The sequence below is a fragment of the Hemitrygon akajei genome, chromosome 32, assembly GCF_048418815.1.
Source record: "Hemitrygon akajei chromosome 32, sHemAka1.3, whole genome shotgun sequence".
In the NCBI taxonomy this organism is placed as follows: Eukaryota; Metazoa; Chordata; class Chondrichthyes; order Myliobatiformes; family Dasyatidae; genus Hemitrygon; species Hemitrygon akajei.
The window spans coordinates 3,243,057-3,257,410 of record NC_133155.1 but is presented as its reverse complement, the minus strand read 5'-3'; the positions used below and the strand labels follow the sequence as shown (position 1 = coordinate 3,257,410).

Sequence of the window (14,354 nt, the reverse complement as noted above, 5' to 3'; positions counted from 1 at the left end):
GGCTCTTCATTATGGCTTTAGATCACCAGGACAATACAAACACCTATGTCAGGATGCTGTTCATCGACTATAGCTCAGCATTTAGTACCACCATTCCCACAATCCTGATCGATAAGCTACAGGACCTGAGCCTCTGTTCTTCCCTCTGCGATTAGATCCTCGTCTTCCTAACCAAAAGGCCACAATCTGTATGGATTTGTGATAATGCCTCCTTCTCACTGATGATCAATACTGGCACACCTCAGGGGTGTGTGCTCTACTCCCTCTGTCCCCATGACTGTGTGGCTAGGTATAACTCAAAAGCCATCTATAAATTTGCTGATGATACAACCATTGTTGGCAGAATCTCAGATGGAGATGAGAGGGCGTACAGGAGCAAGATATACCAGCTAGTTGAGTGGTGTTGCAGCAACAATCAGGCACTCAATGTCAGTAAGACTTCAGGAAGGGTAAGACGAGGGAGCACAAATAAATCCTCAAAGAGGGATCAGAAGTGGAGAGAGTGAGCAGTTTTAAGTTCCTGGGTGTCAAGATCTCTGAGGACTAACCTGGTCCCAACACATCGATGCAGCTCTCAAGAAGGCAAGACAGCAGCTATTCTTCATTAGGAGTTTGAAGAGATTTAATATGTCAGTTAAAACACGCCAAATCTTCAATAGATGTACCATGGAGAGCATTCTGAAAGGCTGCATCACTGTCTGGTATGGGGGGCTACTGAACATGACTGAAAGAAGTTACAGAAAATTGTAAAGTTAGTTAGCTCCATCTTGGGTACTAGACTCTGTAGTACCCAAGATGTCTTCTAGGAGTGGTGCCTCGGAAAGGCGATGTCCGTTATTAAGGACCTTCATCACCCAAGGAATGCCCTCTTCTCATTGTTACCATCAGGAAGGACGTACAGAAGCCTGAAGGCACACACTCAGCGATTCAGGGACAACTTCTTCCCCTCTACCATCCCATTCCTAAATGGACCCATGAACACTATCTCACTTTTTTAAAAAAATATATAATTTTTGTTTCTGTTCTATTTTTTAATCAATTTAATATACATATATATATATATATATACACTTAATGTAATTGATTTACTTTTTTTCCCTTTCTACGTTGTCATGTATTGCATTGAACTGCTGTTTCTAAGTTTAAAAATCTCACAACATATGCCAATGATAATAAACCTGATTCTGATGGTGGAGGGGAAGAAGCTGTTCCAAAAGCATTGAGTGTGTGTCTTCAGGCTCCTGTACCTCCTGCCCGATGGTTGTAGTGAGAAGAGGGAATGTCCTCTTTATGATGGATGTTGCATTTTTGAAGCATTGTCTTCGGAAGATGTCCTCGATGGTGTGGAGGGTTATGCCCATGATGGAGCTGGCTGAGTTTACAACTCTCTATGGCTAGTTTCCTCCTGGACACTAAGAAGATGAGAAGAACTATACCTTAGCATCAGAGTGAAAGAGTCCAGGCAAGGTGCCTGAGGTGTAAATCACACTACTCCGCAAGAATATAGACTGGAGAAAGTGCAAAAGTCATTCAATAAGATGTAGGTGAACAGGGAGCTTTGGGGAAACCTTGAGAAATTTGGAAACATTTTTCTTTGAAAAGAGGAAACCTGTTTATGAAGTGGTGAATGCGGGCTCGCTTTTAACATTTAAGAAAAACTTGGACAGGTACATGGATGAGAGGGGTATGGAGGGATATAGTCCAGGTGCAGGTCAGTGGGACGAGGCAGAAAAATGGTTCGGCACAGCCAAGAAGGGCCAAAGGGCCTGCTTCTGTGCTGTAATGTTCTATGGTTTCTAAAATTCTGAATGGTCTTAGAACGGCAGACGTGGATGAAATTCAAAACTAGGAGCTGTTTGTGTGGTTATGGGGAATAATGTTAATGAAACCAGATTGTTCTGCGATTCTCTGCTTTTCAGATCAGTCCAGTTGAAAATTACACTGGCGGTGAGCTTTGGGTCTTGCAGTATTTTCACTGCTTGGTACCAAAACTGCATTGCGGTGGACAAGAAGGCCCTACAACGGGTAGTCAAAGCTACCCAACATATCACTGGCATCAGCCTAACTGCCATTAAGGAAATATACATAGGAAGGTGTTAGAAAAGGGCCAGTATCATCGTTAAGGATCCCATACACACCCTGTTCATGGACTGTTTGTCCCACTCCCATCAGTAAGGAGGCTACACAGCATCCATGATATACCAGGACCACTGGACTCAAAAACTACTTTCCACAAGCAGTAAGGCTGATCAACACCTCCACCCACTAACTCCTCCACTACTTTATCATTTCCCATCAGTCACCTTATGTACAGCCTAGCGTCACTTTATGGACATGCAATGGATCTGTTATATAAGTTATCTTATGTATTTATATTTATTGTGTTTTATTATTATTCTGTTCTTTATTTTTTTTGTGCCGCGGTCATATCCAGAGTAACAATCAGTCATAGAAACGCACATCACGGAAACGGGCCATTTGGCCCATCTAGTCTCTACAGAACTATCTAAAGTGCCTAATCCCAGAATTATTTTGTTCTCCTTTACACTTTTGTACAGGAAATTATATTAAACAATCTGGACTGTTGACTATGTTTCGGAGGAGGTTAACACTGGGAGAAAGTTATCGGGCAAGAAAAGTCTTGCTGTCACACAGACACAGGTCTCTACAGACATCCAAAGATGTGCACAAAATGGCTAGTCTTATACTTATTTTTAACTGCTTACCACATTTTTTGGATTAGAAACAGAAAAATCTGGAAACACTCAGTAGGTCAGGTCAGGCTGCACCCATGGAAAATGAATTAGAGTTAATGTTTCGCGTTAACATTTTTTTCGGAGTTATGCGAAGGAATTTCTAAGCCAGCAAATTTAGCAGGAGTATCCTGCGGGTTCTTTTTTAAGATCTCTGAAAGAAGTATTTTTTAAAGTATGTTGAAAAAAAAATCAGAGGTTATCGAAAAATTACGGTATAATAGTCAGGGTTCGACTTTTTTTGATGCTCCCAACCTCAAGATAATTTTAAACAGGTTGACCGTGTGGCCTAATGGATAAGGCGTCTGACTTCGGATCAGAAGATTGCAGGTTCGAGTCCTGTCACGGTCGTACTGCAACCTCAAGGTTTTAATTCTCTACAATCTCTATATCAAATAAAATGGCTAAAACGATAGCCAGCTCTTGACGCCATGAGATAATTCCAATTTTAGGATGGTATCCTTGATGAGGATGGGAATGTGAATCATGATTTGTCTAGTTTTGTTTATAATGTGATTCGACAATAGTACGGTAGTGCTTTGAATTTATAATAAACGTATTTTTGTTTTAAAAAACAGGCTATTAGCCAAACTATTTTCTATTAATGATGTCTGAAAAATAATCAGATCTGATGAAAGAACTAAAACTTTACCTATGGCTCTCTCTCCATATTTGCTGCCTAATCCTGAGTATTCCCAGCATTTCTGTTTCTACTTCGGATTTCTATCTCCCATGACTCTGTGCACCTTTCTGTGTATTTATGACTCCTAGTTTTCAACTCTTTCCACTTCTTATCCTTTCCAACCTATGCTCCTCCCACGCCTGATACTAGTAACCTCTTTTTAAGTCTCCAGTTGTAAAAGAAAATCATCTCCAAATTTCTCAATTTCCCCATTAAACCACAAATTCTTACTTGTGAATTATTTTGAATTATTTCTGTGCTTTTGCCAGAGCGTCTTCGTTCTTTATGGGCAAGAACCACACTCACGCTGGACACGGGACTGCAAATGCTGGGATCTGGAGGAAGAAATTATCTGCTGACTCTATTTCACAGATTCCATTGTATTTCTGTCCTACTGTGAATTCCTGCAAGAAAGTGGATCTCGGGGTAGATTAAGGTGACACATATGTAATTTTAATTTGAAGTTCCTAGGTCTCAATGTCTCTGAGGCTCCACCTTGGGTCCAGCATATTGATGCAATTACATGGCTATTTCATTCGGAGTTTGAGGAGATTTGGTATGTCGCCAAAGACACTCGCATAGTTCTATAGATGCACAGTGGAGAGCCTTCTAACTGGCTGCATCTCCAACTGGTTTGAAGGGGAGGGAGCACCGCGCAGGATCGAAACAAGCTGCAGAGAGTTGTGAACTCAGTAAGTTCCATCACCCAGGCCACCTTCAAGGAGCGATGCCTCAAAAAGGCCGCATCCATCATTAAGGACCCCCATCACCCAGGTCATGCCCTCTTCTCATTGCTACCATCAGGAAGGAGATCCAGGAGCCCGAAGGCACACACTCAATGACTCAGGAACAGCTTCTTTCCCTCTGCCATCCGATTTCTGAATGGACATTGAACCCATGAACACTACCTCACTACTTCTTGCACTATTTATTTAATTGAACTTTTTAAATGTATATACTTACTGCAAATTACAGTTTTTAAAATATGTAGTGCAATGTACTACTGCCGTAAAACAATGAATTCCAGTGGTATTAAACCCAGTTCTGATTTGATAAATTTACTTTCAAGTGGCATCTGCGGGAGGAAGGAATTGTCGACGTAGAGCGTCGAAGCCCTGCATTAGGACTGCAGGCCCTTGACCCACAGCTTCAAAGGGTCTTTTCTTCCCACAGATGCTCTTCAACCCAGTGAGTTTCTCCAGCAGTTTGTTTGTTGTAACTTGGCAAAGGTCTTAAAAATGCTTCACATTCGATCCAAGAATGATCCTGTCGTGGTGGTTAAGATGATTAATGCAGTTAACACAGATACGGGGAAATTGTTTAAACCTGATGGCGGTTATCACCGTGTCCGACGATGACAGGAAACCTGTGCAGGAGATTTTTTAAAGTGGGAAAGCCGTTGCATTGGAGCAGTTCCACTCTGTAGACTTCAGAAGTCCAAGTCCAGAGGTATGATCAAGTATCAGAAACTGGGGTCTTCCTTGGTTGCAGTGGATGACCAAGATGTCTTCTATGCCTTTGCCATGCCCTTCGCTCTGCACGGAGTGTTGCAGTACCGCCTTCCTGGCCATTGGATCTCACTGTAGATCTCATCCGGTCAGTCCGCAGGAGCTGGCTTTGCATGCTAGGACAGGCATGCCCCTACCTCACCGGGATTTGAGGCCGCCGGCTACCCTCCCCTGGTTTTAGCTGCCTGTTGAAGCAGTGTTCCGGCGTGTGGCCACTTTCGCATGCAAACGGCTGCTCTTGAGTGGCCGGTGGGGACCAAAGGTGAGTGAGCTGTGCTGGAAAGGGCACGACGAGCCCCTTCATCAGAGGTGTAAGGGGTGTCCAAGGAGTGCGGGATTTACAATATTATGAATTACAGGAAGAATAAAGTAGTGAGTCTACACCATCATTAAATACAATCAAAGCTGATCTGATTGCAACCTCAACTCTACATTCACTTACAAGAGAAAATCTGCAGATGCTGTCCTGCCGAAGGGGTTTGGCCCGCAAAGTCGACCACACTCTTAGATACTTCCAGGCCTGCTGAGTTCCTCCAGCATTTTTTCTCTGTGTTGTTCTACTGTCACTTGTTCTAATCTTTCTTTTTTTCTTTTTAAATCTTTTTATTAATTTTAAACAAACATAAATGAAACATGAATACAGAGAGTTTGAGAGTACATAATTAATAGGTTAAGGTATAAATACAAATAGATGATAATCCATATATAATAACCTTCCAAACTCATAGTAATTATGAAAAATTGAGTAATTAAGAAAAAACCCCCCCAAAAAAACCTAACCAACATGGGCCATTGCATTATGTCAAATATACACAGTAGCGTCAATAACTCCGCACCTCCATCCAAATAATTAAGGATAATAAAAGTAAGGTTTAGGAAAAGTAAGTTAAGCTTATATGAAAATGTTGAATAAATGGTCTCCAAGTTTCTTCAAATTTAACTGAAGGGTCAAAGACAACACTTCTAATTTTTTCTAAACTCAAACAAGAAATAGTTTGAGAAAACCACTGAAATATAGTTGGAGGATTAATTTCTTTCTGCCGGGCTGAGGGGGATAAACAACTATTATCCACCATTGGTAAACTGAAAATTGCAGTAATAGGATGCAGTTGCAATTTGATATTCAGAACTGTTGAAATAGTACCGAAAATATCTTTCCAATAATTTCGCAAGCAAGGGCAAGACCAAAACATGTGGGTCAATGAAGCGACTTCAGAATGACATCTGTCACAGGTTGGATTAACATAAGAATAAAATTGAGCAAGTTTATCCTTGGACATGTGAGCCCTATGTACAACCTTAAATTGTATTAGGGCATATTTAGCACAAATAGAAGAAGAATTGACTAATTGTAAAATTTTCTCCCACTACTCAGTGGGTATAAGACAATGAAATTCTTTTTCCCATTCCTTCTTAATTTTTTCTGATACTTCTGGCTGTATTTTCATGAGCATATTATAAATGATGGTTACTAAACCCTTCTGGCAAGGATTCAGAGCTAAAAAAAATTTCCGTAATGTCCATTGAACTTTATTTCGGAAAAGACTGTAACATATTATTCAAAAAATGTTCTAATCTATCACTCGCCTACTTTTCAAACTGCTATCTAACTCCAGATTAAAAATATTCGAAGACTTACATCTCCCTTTGAGGAAGAGTTCTCCAAGAACTTGCAACTGTCCGAGAGAGATCAATCAAGTCAAGTTTATTGTCATTTCAACCATAAACTGCTGGTACAATACACAGGAAAAATGAAACAACATGCCTCCAGGACCCTGGTGCTACATGAAACAACACAAAACTACACTAGACTATGTGAGACAGCACAAGGCTACACTAGACTACGTAAAACAACATAAAAACTGCACTAAACTACAAACCTGCACAGGACTACATAAAGTGCACAAAACAGTGCAGGGCAGTATAATAATTAATAAACAAGACAATAGGCACAGTAGAGGACAAATTACAATATAATAATAAATGACGTAAATGTCAGTCTAGACTCTGGGTATTGAGGAGTCTGATAGCTTGAGGGAAGAAACTGTTGCACAGTCTGGTCGTGAAAGCCCGAATGCTTCGGTACCTTTTGCCAGATGGCAGGAGGGTGAAGAGTTTGTGTGAGGGGTGCGTGGGGTCCTTCACAATACTGTTAGCTTTGCAGGTGCAGCGTGTGGTGTAAATGTCTGTAATAGCAGGAAGAGAGACCCCGATGATCTTCTCAGCTGACCTCACTATCCACTGCAGGTTCTTGCAATCCAGAACGGTGCAATTCCCGAACCAGGCAGTGATGCAGCTGCTCAGGATGCTCTCAATACAACCCCTGTAGAATGTGGTGAGGATGGGGGGGAGGAGGTGGGAGATGGGCTTTCATCAGCATTCGCAGAAAGAAGAGACGCTGCTGGGCTTTCTTGGCTATGGAGCTGGTGTTGAGGGACCAGGTGAGATTCTCTGCCAGGTGATCACTAAAAAATGTGGTGCTCTTAACGATCTCTACTGAGGAGCCGTCAATGTTCAGCGGAGAGTGGTCACTCTGTGCTCTCCTGAAGTCACCAACCATCTCTTTTGTTCACATTCAGAGACAGGTTGTTGGCTCTGCACTGGTCCGTTAGCCGCTGCACCTCCTCTCTGTAAGCTGACTCGTTGTTCTTGCTGATGAGACCCACCACGGTCGTGTCATCAGCGAACTTGATGATGTGGTTCGAGCTGTGTGTTGCAGCACAGTCATGGAACAGCAGTGGACTGAGCACACAGCCCTGGGGAGCCCCCATGCTCAGTGTGAGGGTGTTGGAAATGCTGCTCCCGATCCGGACTGACTGAGGTCTCCCAGTCAGGGAGTCTAGGATCCAGTTACAGAGGGAGGTGTTCAGGCCCAGTAGGCTCAGCTTTCCAATCAGGTGCTGAGGAATGATTGTGTTGAATGCTGAACTGAAGTCTATGAACAGCATTCGAAAGTCTTTATTGTCCAGGTGGGTGAGAGCCAGGTAGATGGAGTCACCTGTTGAGCGGTTGGGACAATACGTGAACTGCAGGGGGTCCAGTGAGGGGAGCAGCAGGGTCTTTATGTGCCTCATGACGAGCCTCTCGAAACACTTCATGCTGACGGATGTGAGAGCAACCGTGGTAGTGGATGTGGTAGTCATTGACTTCAGTGAAGATGTCCTGATGGGGAATTCCCTTATTTCGAAACATGAATTGCTGGTTGTAAATTCTCCGACAAGATAATAAACACTCTCCACAAACACATGTCAAGATCTCTCTATGCTCCAGTTGAGTCACACACCACTCACTCCTCCAAACCTATACAGCCAAAGTCATGTAGCAATGAAACAGGCCCTTCAGTTCACCTAATTGTTCCTGACCAAGATGCCCACACAAACTGATCCCATTTACCAGCATTTCACCCATGACTTTCTAAGCTCTACCTGCCCAATTCTCTTTCAAAGGTTGCTGTTGCATTTACTTCAACCATTTCCTCTCGCAGAGGGATTCCCAGCCTTTTTCATGCCATCTTCTGATTCAGTATAGTTACAAAGAAAGTGCAGTACAAGCAGACCCTAAAGTACAAGGCCATGACAAGAGAGATTGTGAGATGAAGAGTCCATTTTATCGTATTAGGGACCACTCAATAGTCATATAACAGCAAGATAGAAGCTGTCCTTGATTATCTTGCCTGCTTTATAGACAAACTCCATAGTCCATTAACAATATCCATTACTCTCTGCTGTTTCTTGCAGTCATGGGTAGTTCCCATACCAAGCTGTGATGCATGCAGATAGAATGCTTCCTATGATGCATCGATGAAAATTGACAGGGTTGACAAATTTTCTCGGCCGCTGGGGAGTTTTCTTGGTTATGGGGTCAACGTGGCTGAAGGAGGACAAGCTATTGGTGACGTTCACTGCTAGGAGTCTGAAGCTCTCAACTCTCTCAGTTGATGCAGACTCCTCCCTGGAGTCCATGGCCAGCTCTTTAATTTTGCTGACCTTGAGGCCTCTATCTCGTTTTTGTACTCTGTCTCGTCAGTATTTGATACTTGGCCCACTTGAGCTCGTATCATCTGCGAACTTGTAGAGGTAGAGCCGAAATCGGCCACACAGTCGTGAGAGTATTGGGAGCAGGTTCGGGGGATGAGTGTTGTGAATTACCACGGCGGAGGTGTTGCTGCCTATCTACTTTTACTGATGATCCTGTCAAGGATCCAGTTGCAAAGGGAGGTCTGGCAGCTTGGAGATGAGTTTGCTTGAAATTATATTATTGACGGCAGAGCTGTAATCAGGAAACAACAGTCTAATATGGGTTCAATAGGTGGATAGGTCACGTGGGTGTAATTGGGCTTGATAGGCAGGAAGGATCCGTCACCTTGCTGTAGCTCCAGATGAAAAAAAGACGTTTGCGTTTCCACCTGTCCTTAGGAATCGAGCAGCCTATAACTCTTTATTTCTATAGTGATACAGTGTGGAGTAGGTCCTTTCAGCAGCACCCGAAAAGCCCGATTTTAATCCTGACCTAACCGTGGGATAATTTACAATAACCTATGAACCTTCGGACTGTGGGAGGAAACCGGGGAAAAGCCACGTATTCCACGCAGAGGACGTGTAGAGACTCCGAACTCCAAAACGTCCTGAGCTGAAATAACGTCACGCGAACTGGTAAGCTACCGTGGTGATTTATTACAAAAGGAAATAAAAGATACCAAACTGATCATTCTCATATAATCTTGGGCGGAAAGCATTCACTTTTAGATAATTTTAAATGGATTTAGAGTTAGTGACTAGTCGCAATTCTCAATAAACTCCCAATCTAGTAGCAGTGGATGCTGGAGATTAGGGATGTTTTCTAACACTTGAAGCCAGTGTTTGGTTAAGCTATGTAGCTAACTGCTCCACCCTCACATACTTCTGTGAAACACATTAATTAATGTACCCTGCCACCCAAGGTTTTCCCTCTCTGTAGTCAGTAACTATAAATAGCAATAAAAAGTTCCTTTTCCTTGTTCCTTATTGACTCCCACAGAGAGGATTTATTGCTGGTTCCCTCGGGTTTGAAAAGATACCAGAAGTAAAACATCATTCTTGCCTTGTGAACTTCTGCCTGATTTGAATTTTTTTACCAAAGGTGCGTGAACTGGTGCCAAAGCCAATATTCCACCCCTCCCACCAATATATAAGCTGCTGATTCCGGCTTTGGCTTAGTGTTCTGTTGTGGTTTGAAGCAGTGAAAGGCAAGGTGGACTGGTACACTGTGCAGAGTGAAGTTAAACATTGCTCACAAAGGCCAAGGTGAGTTTAATAAATTATTGCTGTGTTTGGAATGAAATATTAATTGTAAGCAATGAATGAAAGAAGGGGAGAAGGGATTGCATTCACACAGCTTTGTTACAGTGAAATATTTGACTGAATGGTCTAATCTATGAAAGACAGTCTGGGCAAACTGGTTATTACCCAAACCATCAGGCTCTTGAACCAGGGGAGACAACTACACTCACCCCAACAAGGACTCTTCATCTCATGTTCTCAGTATTTATTACTTATTTATTTATTGTTGTTAATTTGGATTGCTTTCTGTTTGTATTTGTGCATTGGTTATTTGTGCAGTTCTCCATCGATTCTCTTGGTTCTTTGTGTTCACTGTGAATGCCTGCAAGAAAATTAATCTCAGGTTTGTATGTGGTGACATATATGCACTTTGATAATTTAATTTGAAATTTGAGGAACAGCAAGGAGATAATGACTGGAAAATGGGTTTAATTGATTGAAAGTTGAATCATTCACTTTAAAAATTTGCCTCAAAATCTTCCAGTTTGTCCGAGGGGACTCTAAATTTTGAGCCTAGTCCACGGGATGTATAGCACCTCAGATAGTGCCACCCCCTCTCTGCACTGCGGCGGAATGCTAGCTCAGAATCTAGTGCTCGAAATCACAGCCTTCTGACTGGGACAGAAGTTCAGGGATGACCCAAGTGTAGAGGAAGACACAGAATGAAGAGTTCACTGAGTTTTAATAAAAATTGTATAGAACAGAGGGAAATAATAAGCGCCAGGCCAACAGGACCACTAATTTAAAAACTCCCAAATTAACTAAAAGCTAAAACCGTCACTGCGGCTCAAAAGCAGTAACCTAGAACTAAATTAATACCACGGCTTTAACAACATCTATCTAAATCACTAATCTTCTTTCCCGGAATGTGGACCAAGGTAAGAAGGGCATTGTCACTATCCTTCAATCCAAACTTGACAGGAATGAAACAAAAGGAAGGTAGTTAAATACAATTACAAAGAAACCCTGATTAGCTGAAAAGTATGTATTCTCCCGTGTGTGATAGGCATCTTCTTTCAGAGGCCCGTCTGCGAGTGGGCCCAGACTCTGTAGTCGTTCCGCGGTTGTGACAGACTGTGCTAATTCTTTGATATTGCATGGACAATGTACAAGAGTTGATCTACAAAACACTCAACCTCAGAAAGCTCACTGATTTAAAACTTGGTTCCTGCTCAAAGGTTGCGTAATATTCGCCAGTCAACAGATGTTGGCTCACTCTGCGGTACTAACGCAGGATCAGAAATGGAGATGTTATAGGACTTTGGTATTAAGACAGTGATGAGTTGTTGGTTCAAAATTGAGGGAAGATTGCTTTGACAGAAGATTGGTACTGAAGGCAAGCAGCAATGATAGACATTCAGTACAGAGGTAGTGCTGTACTGTTAGGGTACAGATCTAAGAGAATACTGCACTGTCATTGAGGGGAAATAGTGGGAGCATCGCATTGTACGAGGACATTTTGCAGTGTCAGAAGGTTAGTCTCTTGCGGTAAGGATCTGTGATGAAATTGTTGAGTGAAAGTCTCCATCGAACAGATATAATCTTCTTTGTACATCCTTTGTATTGGAGTCAGCTCCATCATGGTAACTAGCCTCCCCCTCATCCAGGACATCTTCAAGGAGCGATGCCTCAAAAGGGCTGCATCCATCATTAAGGACGCCGTCACCCAGGACATGCCCTCTTCTCATTGTGACCATCAGGAAGGAGGTACAGGAGGCTGAAGGCACACGTTCAATGATTCAGGAACAGCTTCTTCCCCTCTGTCATCCAATTTGTAAATAGATATTGAAACCATGAACACCTCCTCACTACATTTTTCCCTTTTTTTGCAGTAATTTTCAGTTTTTTAATGTTATGTATGCATTGTGCTGCTGCTGTAAAACAACAGAATTCATGACGTATGCTGGTGATGTTAAACCTGATTCTGAGTAATTAGAGGAACTACTTTATTTCTGCTAATGTCGGAATTGTATGTGGCAGTGGAAATGGTGAAGAATAGAAGCAGATATCCAAAGTATTTATTTATTGTTCATTCATTGAGATACAGTGTGGGGGAGGAATGCCCTTCTGTCCCTCCAAGCTGCACCACCCAGCAATCCCCTGATTTAACCCAAGCCTAATCACAGGACAATTTACAGTGACCAATTAATCTACCAACCGGGACATCTTTGGACTGTGGGAGGAAACCCACACAGTCACAGGGAGAACGTACATACTCCTTACAGGCAGCAGTGGGAATAGAACCCTAGTCGCTGGTACTGTAAAGTGTTGTGTTAACTTCTACGCTACATGTGGAGTACCAGATCCAACTGAAGCTGAATTTCCACCCCAAAGAGTTTAATTTCCCGATTCCATCATTTCCCATCAAACATGACGTATAATTTATCTGCTGCTGAAGCACAAGAACAAAATATGCAAGCACACAAAATTCAAATGGGAAAAGTTAAGGAGAAAAAAAAAGCTTGGGTCTGATCCAACTGTCCACCGGGTGAAATAGGTTAAAATGATGATCTATTGCAATAGCAATAAAAGAAAGTACAAAGTGGATTTATTTATCATCTTTAAGAACCCTCAAGACATTTGAAAGCACTTTCGACTCAATGAAACATTTTTCAAGTGTCATCACTTGTGAACGATCTGGAGAAATGACACTATGATTTGCTTTTATGAATTGAGGAACAGATGTTTGTGGTGGTGTAGGGCTATTGAACAAGAAGCACCAAAAGGAGGTCAATGGGTACTGCGGTATAAATCAGTTATTTCCTGTTGAAATGAAAGGATTGGCTCAAAGCTCAAAGTAAACTTATTATTGAAGTACATGTATGTCACAATATACAACACTAAGATTCATTTTCTGTGGGCATTCACAGTAAATCCAAGAAACACGATAGAATCAATGAATGACCACCCCCAACAGGATGGACAAACAGCCAATGTGCAAAAGACAACAAACTGTGCAAATAAAAAAAGAAACAATAAATGTAAATTGTAGAATCCTTAAAAGTGAGACCATAGGTTGTGGAATCTGTTCAGTGAGTGAAGTTATTCCCTCTGGGTCCAGGAGCCTGATGGTTGAGGGGTAATAATAGTTCCTGAACCTGGTGGGGACTTGAGGCTTCTGTACCTTCTTCAAAGAAATGAAAGAGCTTTTATTCTTTCCATGGTTTTGATTTTGCAATGGACAGTGGCTAGGTCAACACAGAGCCCATTGAGTGAGATCCTGAAAGGAATTGAATCAGCTCTCACAAGGTTGTATCCCAGTAAATGTCAATAGCTTCAGAAATGATTTTAAGACTTTGAGCATTGATGTAACTCAGTTTATGCCCCAGTGATTTTAACTAATGTTTAACAAGGCTGGAATGCTGGCCTTTAAACCTCAATTTACACCTTTTGAATCTTATTAATTCTTCATGAGTAACAGAGTCCATATGTTTGATTTAACCCTTTCTACATTATAATGAGTAACTGTGCCTTCAATGACAAGTGGAAAGTAATTTCACTGAAAAATAGATGATGATGATGATGATAGATACTTTATTCATCCCCATACACTTTTTTGAATGTCCCATACACTTGTTGTAGCAAAACTAATTACACACAATACTTAACTCAGTAAAAAATATGATATGCATCTAAATCACTATCTCAAAAAGCATTAATAATAGCTTTTAAAAAGTTCTTAAGTCCTGGCGGTAGAATTGTAAAGCCTAATGGCATTGGGGAGTATTGACCTCTTCATCCTGTCTGAGGAGCATTGCATCGATAGTAACCTGTCGCTGAAACTGCTTCTCTGTCTCTGGATGGTGCTATGTAGAGGATGTTCAGAGTTATCCATAATTGACCGTAGCCTACTCAGCGCCCTTCGCTCAGCTACCGATGTTAAACTCTCCAGTACTTTGCCCACGACAGAGCCCGCCTTCCTTACCAGCTTATTAAGACGTGAGGCGTCCCTCTTCTTAATGCTTCCTCCCCAACACGCCACCACAAAGAAGAGGGCGCTCTCCACAACTGACCTATAGAACATCTTCAGCATCTCACTACAGACATTGAATGACGCCAACCTTCTTAGGAAGTACAGTCGACTCTGTGCCTT

The 14,354-nt window shown here is 42.0% G+C and overlaps 1 protein-coding gene and 1 non-coding gene across 3 annotated transcripts in view; both read left to right on the top strand.

The window, feature by feature from the left end:
• The first annotated feature begins 3,031 nt into the window (after window positions 1-3,031).
• Window positions 3,032-3,104, top strand: trnar-ucg (transfer RNA arginine (anticodon UCG)). The gene has a single exon. It is a non-coding gene; the product is annotated as a tRNA-Arg (tRNA).
• A 6,217-nt stretch (window positions 3,105-9,321) lies between these two features.
• LOC140719746 (uncharacterized) overlaps window positions 9,322-14,354 on the top strand; it is a 30,895-nt gene continuing 25,862 nt past the window's right edge. For both annotated transcript variants that reach the window (XM_073034583.1, XM_073034582.1), the window contains exons 1-2: window positions 9,322-9,595; window positions 10,062-10,225. The gene's annotated coding sequence lies outside the window, so the exon portion shown is untranslated. The remainder of the gene's footprint in view (window positions 9,596-10,061; window positions 10,226-14,354) is intronic.